Source organism: Haliotis rufescens, unplaced genomic scaffold (genome assembly GCF_023055435.1).
Source record: "Haliotis rufescens isolate VD_foot unplaced genomic scaffold, xgHalRufe1.0.p SCAF_7, whole genome shotgun sequence".
NCBI classification, from domain to species: Eukaryota; Metazoa; Mollusca; class Gastropoda; order Lepetellida; family Haliotidae; genus Haliotis; species Haliotis rufescens.
The window spans coordinates 30,366,516-30,381,722 of record NW_025964361.1 but is presented as its reverse complement, the minus strand read 5'-3'; the positions used below and the strand labels follow the sequence as shown (position 1 = coordinate 30,381,722).

Genomic DNA, 15,207 nt, shown 5'->3' with positions numbered 1-15,207 from the left:
AATTCAAGTCACCAAGTGACACGACCAAGTGACACTACCGCCACCGAATTTGTCGAATTCGCGTACACAATGTGGGGTAAAACGATCATTTCGACGACGATAAACACGTTGTCTTCCATCTCGCAGGTAAACCACACTCGTCTCCAGTTAAAAAAATTCCAAAGCTGTAAGGTATGGCACAAACGCAAGCGTCGCTGTCGATGGATCTGTTGTAAAACAGGGACGATAACTGGTCTTCCGGGTCGGATTCCAGCCTCGCGAAGATGGTTCCTGACAGTCTGGACCGATATCCTCCTCAAACCAGGGATGCGTCCTGCAGTTTCCGTAGCTGTGGCATTGCGATGACGTAGGTGGAACAGTCGACTGTCACGATCCTGTGCAAGGATGGCAACTCTTGGTCGGCCGGTTCTCGGACGGTCAGCAGTAGAATTGAACTGTGTGTATCCGTCACAAAGACGGCAAATGGTGCTGTGGTGGACGTTGAAGTGGCGTGCAACAGAAGACTCCGATTCCCCTCTTTGGATACGTCCTATGGCGATGTTTCGATCGGCAGCTCTGAGTCTCAGCATTTTCGAACTTGAAAAATGTTGACAATTGAATGACAATTTTTTGGCTTATGATTGCCTTTTCATAGCCACTACCACGAGTTACGAATGCCATAACTTGCACGTGCATTTTGCTTTACTGTTTTCCTCCATGAAATGTTGGTGAAAACAATGCCGTTTAAGACATTGCAAATCGACAATGGCTGCGTTTTGACGCAGCGTTTGTTGAATATCAGACCACCAACAATTTTCCCCAATAACATATATCACATTTATATACCGGATTTTATGTGTAGCCAGGTTCAATGAACTACTTCGCGGAAGTGCTTCAACGGTGTACATTATACGTTGTCCAGCGGTCTCGAGGGGAACATCGGTTGATGTACCCTCGATGTCAGTTTATATTCTCTGACCCCGAAGGACCGGTGGACAACGAATTGTGTTCTTACCGCACACCTATCTATATTGCAGACACGTCTTGTGCATGCAAGCTTTCGTAAGAATCGGTACGAATACCACAGTTAGGCATTTACAGCAGATATCGTAAATATTCGGAGGCTGGAGTCTTACATAATTGATACGAGAAATTAAATTGCTGTTCATATGTTGCAAATGTAATGCCAACAGTTCCGCAATTCGATAACTGAACACACAAAATGTACCTTACATGTTAGCGGGATTCATTGAAAATAATAGAACGGTTCTTAGCCAGTCAGAGTAAGTGAGTGAGTTAAGATTTTAAGTCACATCGGCAATATTTCAGCCATATCGTGACTTTAAAAGTTATATATAATTCTTAGCCGGTCAGAATGAGACGTTCATATTCAAGGTAAGATAAGCACGTTTATTCCATGTATCCAGTATTGTTGCGGACACTCATAAACTAAAAGACAAAGACGTTTCATGACAAAGGAACTCAAGAGTCCCACATGCTGCCTATTGGTTGCGGCACGACATGAGTTGCTTCCAGTGTTTAACTATGTGGTGGTCATTGGGTAATGTTAAACGTTAGACATTGATCAAAATACATAAATAGTCATGATAGACGTTGGTGAGTATATAAGGAAATGTAATAATGTATGAATAACAGTTTCTGGCTTATTGCATATTTCGATGTAGATCCTTACACCCTTATCACTCCAGCTGGACAACGGTGTAAGTATCTACATCGAAACGTCGCTACATGCAATAAACCAGAAGTTGTTATCCATAAAAATGTACGTCTGCTTATTTGTATTCATTTGATGAAATATGAACACACTGAAATTGACATGATGTTTCATCCACATGTTGTCAACACACAAATACTGTAAAGAATTAAAGTACATGAGAACTGTGCATCACACAGTGAACGGGTCGATTATAAGACTTTAAGATGCTTATGGGCTTTAAGATGCATTGTTCCTCTATACAGGCGTTTCAGACGTGATGGTACTTGTCGAACATTAAAAAGTGAACGCGCGTTTGTAGATTGATTACAAAGTACTTCAACATCACAGAAACAATTGGAGTTTCAACGGATGAGTTGCACTGACACTTACTGGCGCGGCGTCTCAGCTCAGATATGTACATGCACACACACAGACAGCAGTCACCTGGTACAGTGGTCCTGGTCATTTTCCCTCAAACTTTACTGCTGTTTTTTCAGGCCAAATATTCTTCCAATAGTATTGTATTCCTAATATTTCTTGAAAATGGATCAAAGTGATGATTACTGTTTTTTTAATATTTGAAATACAGACATATATTTCAGCAGCCAGGATGATGTACTCATTAAATCGTAGTCAGTGTTACTTCACAGCAATATTTCAAAGTCCGCGAGAGTAATGTCTATATCAGGTTGTGTCTTAACATATACTGCCAACATTTTCATTGTTTATATAAATTGTCCAGTACCCACTTTGCCATCGTAACAGTGATGGAAGCGTGTCGATTAAGAATCCTTCCTTTGTGCATACAAACTAATGGGTCTTCATATAATTCCGTTAAATACACACACACAGTATACATGTCAGTATACTTGTCAGCACACCTGTCAGTACACCTGTCAGTACACTAGTCCGTGCACGTGTCAGTAAACATGTCAGTACATGTGTCAGTACAGGTGTCAGTACACGTGTCAGTACACATGTCAGTACACGTGACGTACGCGTGTCTGTACACGCGTCAGTAAACATGTCAGTACACGTGACGTACACGTGTCAGATCACGTGTCAGTACACGTGTCAGCACACTTGTCTGTACACGTGTCAGTACACGTGTCAGCACACGTGTCAGTACACGTGTCAGTACATGTGGCAGTACACGTGACAGTACACGTGTCAGCACACGTGTCAGTACACGTGTCAGTACATGTGGCAGTACACGTGTCAGTAAACATGTCAGTACACGTGGCAGTACACGTGGCAGTAAACATGTCAGTACAGGTGTCAGTACACTTGTCAGTACATGTGTCAGTACACTTGTCAGTACACGTGTCAGTACACGTGTCAGTAAACATGTCAGTACACGTGTCAGTACACTTGTCAGTACACTTGTTTGTACGTGTATCAGATCACGTGTCAGTACACATGTCAGTACACGTTTCAGTACACGTGTCAGTACACGTGTCAGATCACGTGTAAGTTCACGTGTCAGTACACGTGTCAGTACATGTGTCAGTACACGTGTCAGGAAACATGTCAGTACACGTGTCAGTACATATGTCAGTACACGTGTCAGTACACGTGTCAGTACATGTGGCAGTACACTTGTAAGTACGCGTGTCAGTACATGTGTCAGATCACGTGTCAGTACACGTGTCAGATCACGTGTCAGTACACGTGTCAGTACACGTGTCAGATCACGTGTCAGTACACGTGTCAGTACACGTGTCAGTACATGTGGCAGTACACGTGTCGGTACACGTGTCAGTACATGTGTCAGTACACGTGTCAGATAACATGTCAGTAAACGTGTCAGTGCACGTGTCAGTACATGTGGCAGTACACTTGTCAGTACGCGTGGCAGTACACGTGTCAGATCACGTGTCAGTACACGTGTCAGTACACGTGTCAGATCACGTGTCAGTACACGTGTCAGTACACGTGTCAGATCACGTGTCAGTACACGTGTCAGTACAAGTGTCAGTACACGTGTCAGTACACGTGTCATTACATGTGGCAGTACACGTGTCAGTACACTTGTAAGTGCACGCGTCAGTAAACACGTCAGTACACGTGTCAGTAAACATGTCAGTAAACGTGTCAGTTAAAATGTCAGTACACGTGTCAGTACACGTGGCAGTACACGTGGCAGTACCCATGGCAGTAAACATGTCAGTACACGTGTCAGTACACTTGTAAGTAAACATGTCAGTACACGTGTCAGTACACGTGTTTGAACGCGTGTCAGATCACGTGTCAGTACACGTGTCAGTACATGTGTCAGTACACGTGTCAGTACACGTATCAGTACACGTGTCAGATCACGTCTCAGTACACGTGTCAGATCACGTGTCTGTACATATGTCAGTACACGTGTCAGTGCACGTGTCAGTACATGTGGCAGTACACTTGTCAGTACGCGTGTCAGTACACGTTTCAGATCACGTGTCAGACCACGTGTCAGTACACGTGTCAGTACACGTGTCAGGTCACGTGTCAGTACACGCGTCAGTACACGTGTCATTTCACGTGTCAGATCACGTGTCAGTACACGTGTCAGTACACATGTCAGATCACGTGTCAGTAAACTTGTCAGTACATGTGTCAGATCACGTGTCAGTACATGTGTCAGTATACGTGTCAGTACACTTGTCAGTACACGTGTCAGTACACGTGTCAGTACATGTGGCAGTACACTTGTCAGTACGCGTGTCAGTACACGTGTCAGATCACGTGTCAGTACACGTGTCAGTACACGTGGCAGTACACGTGTCAGATCACGTGTCAGTACACTTGTCAGTACACGTGTCGGTACATGTGTCAGTACACGTGTCAGTACACGTGTCAGTACACGTGTCAGTAAACGTGTCAGTACACGTGCCAGTACACTGGTCAGTACACTTGTTTGTACGCGTGTCAGATCACGTGTCAGTACACGTGTCCATACATGTGTCAGTACACGTGTCAGTACACGTGTCAGTACATGTGGCAGTACACTTGTCAGTATGCGTGTCAGATCACGTGTCAGTACACGTGTCAGTACATGTGTCAGTACACGTGTCAGTAAACGTGTCAGTACACGTGCCAGTACACTGGTCAGTACACATGTGGCAGTACACTTGTCAGTACGCGTGTCAGATCACGTGTCAGTACACGTGTCAGATCACGTGTCAGATCACGTGTCAGTACACGTGTCAGTACACTTGTCAGTACACGTGTCAGTATACGTGTCAGTACACGTGTCAGTATATGTGTCAGTACACTTGTCAGTACACGTGTCAGTACACGTGTCAGTACATGTGGCAGTACACTTGTCAGTACGTGTGTCAGTACACGTGTCAGATCACGTGTCAGATCACGTGTCAATACACGTGTCAGTACACGTGTCAGTACACATGTCAGCACACGTGTCAGTACATGTGGCAGTACACGTGTCAGTACACTTGTCAGTGCACGTGTCAGTAAACACGTCAGTACACGTGTCAGTAAACATGTCAGTAAACATGTCAGTAAACATGTCAGTACATGTGTCAGTACACGTGTCAGTACACGTGTCAGTACACGTGTCAGTAAACGTGTCAGTACACGTGTCAGTACACTTGTCAGTACACTTGTTTGTACGCGTGTCAGGAAACATGTCAGTAAACGTGTCAGTAAACCTGTCAGTACATGTGTCAGTACACGTGTCAGTACACGTGTCAGTACACGTGTCAGTACATGTGTCAGTACACGTGTCAGTACACGTGTCAGATCACGTCTCAGTACACGTGTCAGATCACGTGTCAGTACATGTGGCTGTACACGAGTCAGTACACGTGTCAGTACATGTGTCAGTACACGTGTCAGGAAACATGTCAGTACACGTGTCAGTACACATATCAGTACACGTGTCAGTGCACGTGTCAGTACATGTGGCAGTACACTTGTCAGTACGCGTGTCAGTACACGTGTCAGATCACGTGTCAGTATACGTGTCAGTACACGTGTCAGATCACGTGTCAGTACACGTGTCAGATCACGTGTCAGCAAACATGTCAGTGTTTGTGCCTGCCCGCTGATCAATACTCAGGTCCGTACACTCGTACTGACACTGGTCAGTACACTGGTCAGTACTCAGTACAAACAATCTTTTAATTTAAAACTCACACATCCAATCCATTGAAAACGCTTATTGCATGGGAACCGACATATGGACATACATAAATCAAATATTACAATAATATCACTAAATAAACTTAGTTTTAAGGAACAAAATATTGGCAACAGTCAAGCAATGGACTCCCCCGCTGCAACACATGTTTTATATGTTCTTGATATATAGAAATATGACAGTATCCTTATTGACAAGTGTATACTTGCGGTATAATAATTGCAGTGTAAATACTTTGTGCGGATAATGGATCAATCTCGTTATCTATCAAATTAATCCGAAGTTCCAGATAAGCGGAATTGTCGCAACCACTCCTCACAACCACAGAATTTCAAGCGTGTAGTATTGAAAATAGTGACAGCTTTGTTTTAAAGATAGTTCATGTGTATTGTATCATTGTTAAGTAGGTAAGACTGAATGTGTTATCTTGTCAGTTAGAACCCCATACATATATCCATTTTTACTTTTAGTGAGTGAGTGAGTTCGGTTTAACGCCGCTTTTAACAGTATTCCAGTTATATCGCGGCGTGTCAGCTTAATGTGGGAGGAAAGCCCGAAGCGATGCAGGTCTCAGACGTTTACCACTTCGGTGAAACCCACGAGCACGGGTATGGTGCTGACAAACCTAGAAACATAATTGGGGAGAACCGGGATTCGAACCCACAATCATAGGTTTCTGGCGTGCCCAAGGGACGCAACTCTGCACAGGCCACCCGTGCCCCCTTTTACTTTTATCTCGATAAATGCCTAAAACGTCATATTTACAATAACAGCTACATTTTATCATTAAAATGCTCTTTGAAGTTGGTCTTTGTAGATATGTTTGAGATCACAGCCAACATAATCGTCATCTCCGTCATTCTGTGTGAAAAGGCTTTTATAGCATTTCTCATCCACTAATTATAACGGTAATGTCTTGTCAAAATGCATGCCTGCAATAAGTAAATTCAAGTTGAAGGTCTAAAAAGGTGGTCATTTACATAAAGAGATTCTAATTTTGCCAGAGTTTGTTTATTCTCTAGTCGCATTTAGAGGCTAGAGGTTTTGATGATGCTAATGTGGGAGTGGAGGGATTCATTTAAAATATGAACTGTGTGTAGGGTAAAAGGTTTGCCAACTGACATATTCCTGTATGTACGTCATTGAGCATTTAAGTGAATGTTCTTATCTTAAGATTCCTTATAGTCCTTTTGTTGTTAACAGCGAGTTGAATACCTGTGTAAGTTAAAAAAATAGTTTTTAAATTGAAAACTATTTAAAAGGTTTCGAATGACATAATTGTCCGATATTATCTGGAAGATCATTGATGAAACGTATCCCTTTAACAAACGATTCTTTATGAACATACTGGTATTTCCTTTTTTATGTTCTCGCTATGCCATATATATTGTGCTATTATACCTCTGTCATTTATACGCTCGATGTGGGTGTTTTCTAAGAATTTGCACCTGAAACTGGAACCATTGTAGCTTAGTTATGTTCGTGCACCTAAACGGGATAGAATTGATCCTCTTGTTCTTCAATATTGTGTCCACGTTGGCACTCCCATTTGGCATAACGATTATTTCTCTCACATATATTTTTGATAAATAATAGTTTTGAGTATAGTGTCGAATAATAGATTTTAACTTCTTTTAGTTTATCATCTTGTTATTCAATCTTTCTGCCATCTTCGTGTTTTATTCTATTTATGGATTTATTTGGATTGTTTCTTGATTCAAAACTTAAGAATTTTTTGTTGGTTTTCCCCTTGCTACCGCTTCCGTGGCCTAGTGGTAGAGCGTCCGCCAGGAGAGCGGAAGGTCCGGGGCTCGATCCCTGGCAGCGCCATACCAAAAGACGGTACTTGTTGTTACCCTGTCTAGCGATTAACATAAAGGGGATAAAACAAGGACAGGTCGGCTCGGAGTCAGTATACTGTGTCTGAATGGGGTATTCATGTTAAACTGCGACATGGTATCTCAGTGGGCTAGCACTATAAATCGGCATCAGTCCGGACTAGTACAAGCAGCCACACACACTGAAACACACGTGCATGCACGTCGCTATATAAGTGCAATAATTTTGGAGGGGACGTTTAACCCCTGTTACGACGTAAATTGTAATAAAAAGGTAAATTGTAATACTTGCAGCAAATTGTAATAATTTTGACGTAAATTGTAATAACAACGTAAATTGTAATAATATTTGACGTAAATTGTAATAATCTCTACTTGCGGTAAAATGTAGTAAATTCTTACGTAAATTGTAATAACCTTACTACCGTAGTGTCCAAGACGTCATATGACTAGACATGATCTTTGTCAGTTGAGCTTGTGTTTCACATGTACGATTCGAGAAATACTGTGTATGATGACAAACGTACAAAACTGTTAAGTTAGGGATGGTTGGTATAGGCTTTATCGTACAATCGTCATTAAAGGGTGGTATCAACATAGTGAAATACATTTATTGGAAGTGATGTGATGTTTGTGGCATGCTATCATCTACGTAGAAGATACTACCATCTGCGTAGAAAATACTATCATCTACGTAGAAGATACTCTCATCTACGTAGAAGATACTTTCATCTACGTATATGATAGTATCTTCTACGTAGATGATAGTATGCCATCTAGATACTATCGTCCACTTACATACTTTCATCTACGTACATGATACTGTCATCTAGAGTATGTAGAAGTGCAGTCATATATGTGATACCAATGACATAGAGCTCACATTTTCTGTCATTACATACACACCTACATGCGCGCACACACACACACACACACACACACACACACACACATACATACATACATTATTATGTACCGCATTATACGTGAGGTACCAAATTTGGCATCAAGGTTGCTTGGCGCAATCAATCAACGATTGTCGAGTTTAATGATCTTAGAGTACTCTTCGTATAAGGTCAAAGAGAATATTTACGTTAGTGACAAAACCCTTTTCATTATAGATTTTCCATCCTTTCAAATTTGATCAAAACAAATATATTTCACCAATAATTGATTGCAACAAATTTTATTATACATTCTGATGCTCTTTGAAACTCAACAAGACATGCCCGAAGATACCGGATATTATTTTTGTATGCTTTGAATTATGATTTCGTGCCGTTATCATGATGGATTCTGTTTTTGTTGTTGGGGCAAGGAGTTATTATCCCAGCAAAAGTTGTTAGTAAGTTGTTGTTAGTTCTTCATGACATATGGAAGGAATCCAGACAGTTACATTTATTCATTTATTTCATTAAATATACTTCTTGTTATGAAAGGAAATATTTTATGCTATATTAATTATCCATATGTTAATCATATATTGCTACAAATATTGCATAAGTTAACATGGTTTGCATTTATTTATTATTATTTCTTTATCTGTAAGAAGTTCACAGAGATCGAGAATACACAATATATAATAGTATATGCAATGTAGGTAAAAAATATCCACGCCCCTCTTGTGATATTAATAAAAACATTGTATATAATGTTATGTATTAAGTATTCTCCTTTCCCATGCAAGGGAAATCTATGCTGCATTTGCTGACGACTGTTTTTTTTCATTTGACATTGCACAGGAGATTTGTCACTCATTTGATGTATTTGAATTCTTCGTCAAAATATAATACAAAACACACAGAGTATTTCTCAAATAAATAAGAAAACTAAGTTCATTCTAGTAATTAATCCTCTTCTGGACAACCACAGAAATGAAATTCCAATGCGTTTATATATACATATAATTATACAACAATTCACGATAACGACCTCAATCCTCCCCCACACCCATACTTTAATGACAATTGTACGATAAACCCTGTACCAACCCTGACAAGGATCGGTTCTAGTCATTTAACGCCTTTGACACTAAACTTATAAGGTTATTACAATTTACGTAAAAAGTTATTACATTTTACCGCAAGTTGAGATTATTACAATTTACGTCAATTTTTATTACAATTTGCGTATTACGATTTACGTCAAATTTTATTACAATTGACGTTGTTATTACAATTTACGTCAAAATTATTACAATTTGCTGCAAGTATTATAATTTACCTTTTTATTACAATTTACGTCGTAACAACCCCATTTCACCTCACCTTGCCCCTTGCCCAATCCACTGTGCCTTTGTCCGTACCATTAACCCTTTTGTTTTATGCTTTATAATTTCTTCTAATTCTGTATTGGCTATCATAATCTCTGCCAGAATTTCCTCTTTCACTGTGTGCTCCCTTTGAAGCTTGATACAGCAGTGGATTTCCAGTTCTGAAGGAATTGAGATCTATATATTTTTTCAACCGTTGAGGCAAGCCATGGCGTGGAACATACCAGTGGGTTTGGGTATGAAAGTTATCTCATATATTGTCAATAAATTTTAACCATAGGGCATTTTCAACTTCAATGTGATTAGTATATCTGTATTTGTAAAGTATTTGGGACGGTTTATGATACACTTCTGTAGACGTAAGCTTATACCAAGACGAAATAAGACGTTTATAAACTTAAATACTAAGTGGTTCCCTGCCCAATTCGCCATACAACATACACTCCGGAGTTGTGTTTTTCCGTCCAGTAGCCAATTTAAGGAATTTTAGATGAACCCTTTCTAAAGTAGTTATATTCTCGTATCCCCAGATCTCGACACCATATAACAGTATGGGGGCGACTACTGCAAAAAATGCAGATGAGATCAAATAGCAAAGTTTTTATGATAACATGCTAGTTTTAAATCTATATCTGTGATAGACTAGTGCTTTTACTGTCCTTTGTCGACAGATTTTAATATCTATGTGAATGTATTATTACTGTATAACTTGATTTAGTCACTATATGGCTGAAATATTGCCGATGTGACTTTAAATCTAAACTCACTCACTCACGCAAATAGCAAAGTAACTAAAAGGGGCTGTACATGGCCTTAGTTGCGTTTTCAGACACAGATTTTACTGCTTGTATACATCGTCTATTCCTGTGTAGTTTTAGGCCAAGGTAGTTATATGAATGTACGATGACGACAGGGTAGGACCCAATAGTGAAACATAAATATATGCAGGTCCGCCACCAAAGAGAACACAACTTTTGTTTTGTAAGATTAAGATATAATTTCCATAAAGCTCAGTAGTCGGAAAACTCATTTACAAATTTTTGTGGGTCTTTAGGATTATGACTTATTATAACGGTATCATCAGCAGATAGCAGTATTAAGAGCTGAAAAAAATAGTTAGGTTAGTTTCGATCAGGTTTTTAATGTTCACACCATTACATTCACTGTTCAGTAGATATTGTTCAAGATCAAATGAAGATAGGAGAGGGGAAACGCTGTCACCCTGTTGTACACCATCATGTCAAATGAAACCATCAGAGAACTGGTAAATAATGCTAATTTTAGATTTCATGTTGTGGTACATTTTCTTAACCAGGGTGAAAAACATTTTTAAGTTTATCGCAAAAAAGTTATCATAAGTCAAAAGCCCTTTTCTAAAACTTACTTGCGCAGGATTTAAAATATTATTATCAACAAATTTATATTAGTAACCGGGTTAAAAGTTTGCCAAAGTAACTATAAGCCTGTGTGAATTAGGGTCTAGGCGATTGCCCTTGCCTTTTCAGGTTCACAATCCCCGTAAGCCATGTATCTGGCAACAACCCAGACATATTTGAACGAATGGGACAAGGGTGTCTATTGCATCTATAAAGTAATTATTATCTAAAAAAATCATGTTACGTACATGTACCTCTATTCCTCTTCAGACCTTTAATTCCAAACGTTAGACAATTTCAGACTGTCATTCATGAAATAATAATATAAATGTCTGCGTGCATTGAGCGCGTCTATTTATTCAAACTATTGATTTTATCTTTTAAAGAAGATTGAAATAGGACTAGCATTGACCCTAGTATAGTTAGTTAGTGGACACTACCAGGGCCATAATCTTAAAGTTCCAACGACGGACAAACAACAGTTCATACAGTCACATGGACCAATAAGAGATTGTGGTTTCGTTCTACGCGAGGTGCAGCCATGCAGCCATGTAAATTGTCTCAGTCAGTGTACACGCTATGTACACAAAGATGCTTCGCTAAAATAACGAAGGCGCCGACTGTGCTTTATCGCTTTTGTAATTGCTGTGAATCAATACTCGATTGGTGGAATAGTTTCTTTCTGGGAAGAAAGATGGCAACATGAAATCAACCATCTGTCACGCCGCTGGATTATCCCAACATATTTAAGCCACTGTGTCCATGCCACATCAACCATAAAGTTGCCGGTGCCGGTGTCACGAAATATATTCGCCCCCAGAATAAAACCTCGCGATTGTCCACTTCCAGAAAACATCCTGTGTTGGTTTAACGTGAATTAGTAAAGGTTAATTAGGGATGCCCAACACGTTAATTAATGAAAGACGAGTAGTCAAACACTGTCATTTCCTGCCCAGGACCTCACACCCCTACACGCTAAGGTCGGTGAGAAACATTCTCATCAAAGAAAACACAGAGTCAAGACTGTAGATTCCCGTCGTCTAGCTACAAATCCTGTAATGTATTAAAGGTTGAAGAATTTTGAACTGAACTGTCCGAAAGTTTATATCTAAAATTTTGGAATTGGATACAGTGATAAAGTCTTATATCAATATGTAGACTCATAAATATTGGTTTTATGTTTCAACGGAGATATTTTCTTATGAAATATCGCGTATTAGTGTAATTTGCATGCTTTACCATTCATTGTACCATTCTAAACCATGTGAATGTTGTAATATCAGTCAATCGGTTGGAAAACAGCCCAATCTTAGCCCTATAAGGAACTATGTCAATCATTTTGCAAGTTGAAATGACCCCTGATACTTTATGAATACTTTATGACAGTTTATGGAGTCAAAATCAATGCTGATTATTCATAAACTTAATGCTTCGTACTATAGGCCTGTGGCCTCTTCAGTGCTGAATAAGGATTGAAATTACATCAGTCAATCAAAGATGAAGGTAACTTTATACATCAGAGTTCTTGAGAATTAGTTTATGATTTGTTCTTAGACAAACATTTCAAACATCGATTGTGTTCACATTTAGACTCAAACTGGTATATTAAAAAAATGTATACAGACAACAACAACTGTATTAGAAACAATAAACTCTGTATAGACTCTTGTCTCCCTTCCTTTGTTTGGTATGATTATGTCTAATATTTATTTTAGGATGGAAGGTACAGTTACCAAATAAAAAATGCTGAAATATCAATTCATTATGACCATATTTCATAATCTATTTTTTAGAGTAACCCTCCTTACATTAAAGATAACTATTTAAAGAATATAGTACTTAAAGACATTGCAACAAACCAAATAATCAGGGGGGAGACTTTATACTGAGGGGGGCGCGAAATATATCCGCCTGGGGGAGATTTTATTTCAGAACAGGGAGAGAATCTGTACCGGTATAAAATCTCCGGGGGGAGAATTTGTACGGGGGAGAGTTTATACCGGGACACCGGCGTTGGTGCCCTAGGAATTAAGTAAGTCTCAACGTACACCACAACTCAAACGTTTGATATCGTGTTCGGCACTAAAACAGCCAATAATTTGCGAATTAAATGCAAATAAATTGCGAATAATTTGCAAAAAAAATACAAATAATTTGCAAAAATATTGCGAATAATTTGCAAAAGAAATGCGAATAAATTGCAAAAAAATTGCGAATAATTTGCAAAAGAATTCGAAAAAATTGCAAATAATCCACGGATTTCTGCGAAAGCTACTTTATTGTTTTACGGCACTAATTAGGTGTTTTGTGGCACTCTCACACCATCAACGCTTTGCGGGCCATCGCAATACCATCCATACATACATGTACACTGTATACTATGATGCTACACTGAATGAATTGAAGGTACACCAGTTTGAAATATATTCCTACTATTGTAATGCTGTCGTTGAATATTACATGAATATTTGACTAATGATCAACTTGCATTGCCTCATGTCTTGTACAAATCTACATGTACATGTATTTGCATATACTTATGTCCGGGGTAGAATAGGTTTTCAGCAACCCATGCTTGCTGTAAAAGGCGACTATGCTTGTCATAAGAGGCGACTAACGGGATCTGGTGGCCAGGCTCGCTGACTTGGTTGATGCATGTCAACGATCTCCATTGCGTGGATCGATGCTTATGATGCATACTCGATTATTTACAGACCGCCGTCATATAGCTGGAATATTGTGTGCGGCGTTCAACATTAAACAAACAAATATATTTTGACAGGATTATAGGTGCATTATCATGTCTAATCCCTGATATATGTGCTGATAATTATCCGACAAGAAACAAATAACTTACCCGCACATAGCAAGAGAACCAGCAACACAGACCTCATCTGGAAGAAGAAAATGTCTTCAACCAAACATGAAGTCAAAATGTATATTCCAACCCTAATCCTAAAAACTCCCAATTAACAAGTGTTACAGTCCCCAAAACCAATCTAGTAATTGAGTAATGTTATGGTTAGTTGGTTGGTTTGTTGTTTTACGCCGCACTCAGCAATATTCCAGCTATATGACGGCGGTCTGTTAATAATCGAGTCTGGACCAGATAATCCAGTTATCGATATCATGAGCATGTTTCAACCAAGTCAGCGAGAGCCTGACCACCCGATCCCGTTAGTCGCCTCTCACGACAAGCATAGTCGCCTTTTACGACAAGCATGGGTTGCTGAAGACCTATTCTACCGCGGATTTTCACGGGTCGAGTAATGGAATGACCCATGTGTTCAATTGCGTGGATCGATGCTCATGATGTCAATCACTGGATTGTCTGGTCCAGACTCGATTATTTTACAGACCGCCGTCATATAGCTGGAATATTGCTTAGTGCGGCGTTAAACAACAAACAAACAAACAAAACAAACCCATGTGTTCCACATAATGATAAAATATGTCCTTACCTTGGCAGAGACTAACGAGTGACTACACTTCACAACACTGTAGGCTCAGAGAGTGCCTGGTTCAAATCGATGGATCCCGTCTTCTATTTCTCACAGGCTGAAACCTTGTTAGAATCGTATATAAGACGCATGTCACAATTTAACACCGAGGGGATAATGACCAATCAGCTTATACGTACCAACCGTCGTCATTCAGACAGTATTTGCATATCTTGATTGACATCCTGATTGACATTCAGGAGGCTGGAATCAACATATGAAACTGAGATGCATATTTCCAACAATAATGGTGGACGCAAACCTACAATTGTGGTATGCTAGCTTTCTTGTTTGTTTGTTGTTTAACGCCGCACTCAGAAATATTTCAGCTGTATGACGGCGGTCTGAATATAATCGAGTCTGGACCAGACAATCCAGTCA

General features: G+C 39.6%; 1 protein-coding gene across 1 annotated transcript in view; it reads right to left on the bottom strand.

Moving 5' to 3' along the window:
• Positions 1-14,216, bottom strand: part of LOC124148134 — a 47,933-nt gene extending 33,717 nt beyond the window's left edge. Inside the window, exon 1 of the mRNA XM_046519096.2 lies at positions 14,184-14,216. The gene's annotated coding sequence lies outside the window, so the exon portion shown is untranslated. The remainder of the gene's footprint in view (positions 1-14,183) is intronic.
• Between the last annotated feature and the right edge of the window lie 991 nt (positions 14,217-15,207).